Source organism: Musa acuminata, unplaced genomic scaffold (assembly GCF_036884655.1).
Source record: "Musa acuminata AAA Group cultivar baxijiao unplaced genomic scaffold, Cavendish_Baxijiao_AAA HiC_scaffold_949, whole genome shotgun sequence".
NCBI classification, from domain to species: Eukaryota; Viridiplantae; Streptophyta; class Magnoliopsida; order Zingiberales; family Musaceae; genus Musa; species Musa acuminata.
This window is the reverse complement of record NW_027021168.1, coordinates 3,489-5,000: the sequence shown is the minus strand read 5'-3', so window position 1 is coordinate 5,000 and position 1,512 is coordinate 3,489.

Genomic DNA, 1,512 nt, shown 5'->3' with positions numbered 1-1,512 from the left:
TCCAGGGTGCTGAGATGGCTGACGTTTTGCTCCGCTCTCGACGGTCACCGCGCAATGCAAGAACAGGCCAAAAACTGGCCAAAACGGCCCAAAAACGGGCCAAAACTGGCCATTTTTGGCTGCACGAGCGAGCGGCGAGCGGCGGACAGCGAGCGAAGCGAGAGGCAGCACCGTCCCTGCTATACGAAAGCCCCATCCAGCCCTGTGCCACCCGGGGGGTTCCAGGGTGCTGAGATGGCTGACGTTTTGCTCCGCTCTCGACGGTCACCGCGCAATGCAAGAACAGGCCAAAAACTGGCCAAAACGGCCCAAAAACGGGCCAAAACTGGCCATTTTTGGCTGCACGAGCGAGCGGCGAGCGGCGGACAGCGAGCGAAGCGAGAGGCAGCACCGTCCCTGCTATACGAAAGCCCCATCCAGCCCTGTGCCACCCGGGGGGTTCCAGGGTGCTGAGATGGCTGACGTTTTGCTCCGCTCTCGACGGTCACCGCGCAATGCAAGAACAGGCCAAAAACTGGCCAAAACGGCCCAAAAACGGGCCAAAACTGGCCATTTTTGGCTGCACGAGCGAGCGGCGAGCGGCGGACAGCGAGCGAAGCGAGAGGCAGCACCGTCCCTGCTATACGAAAGCCCCATCCAGCCCTGTGCCACCCGGGGGGTTCCAGGGTGCTGAGATGGCTGACGTTTTGCTCCGCTCTCGACGGTCACCGCGCAATGCAAGAACAGGCCAAAAACTGGCCAAAACGGCCCAAAAACGGGCCAAAACTGGCCATTTTTGGCTGCACGAGCGAGCGGCGAGCGGCGGACAGCGAGCGAAGCGAGAGGCAGCACCGTCCCTGCTATACGAAAGCCCCATCCAGCCCTGTGCCACCCGGGGGGTTCCAGGGTGCTGAGATGGCTGACGTTTTGCTCCGCTCTCGACGGTCACCGCGCAATGCAAGAACAGGCCAAAAACTGGCCAAAACGGCCCAAAAACGGGCCAAAACTGGCCATTTTTGGCTGCACGAGCGAGCGGCGAGCGGCGGACAGCGAGCGAAGCGAGAGGCAGCACCGTCCCTGCTATACGAAAGCCCCATCCAGCCCTGTGCCACCCGGGGGGTTCCAGGGTGCTGAGATGGCTGACGTTTTGCTCCGCTCTCGACGGTCACCGCGCAATGCAAGAACAGGCCAAAAACTGGCCAAAACGGCCCAAAAACGGGCCAAAACTGGCCATTTTTGGCTGCACGAGCGAGCGGCGAGCGGCGGACAGCGAGCGAAGCGAGAGGCAGCACCGTCCCTGCTATACGAAAGCCCCATCCAGCCCTGTGCCACCCGGGGGGTTCCAGGGTGCTGAGATGGCTGACGTTTTGCTCCGCTCTCGACGGTCACCGCGCAATGCAAGAACAGGCCAAAAACTGGCCAAAACGGCCCAAAAACGGGCCAAAACTGGCCATTTTTGGCTGCACGAGCGAGCGGCGAGCGGCGGACAGCGAGCGAAGCGAGAGGCAGCACCGTCCCTGCTATACGAAAGCC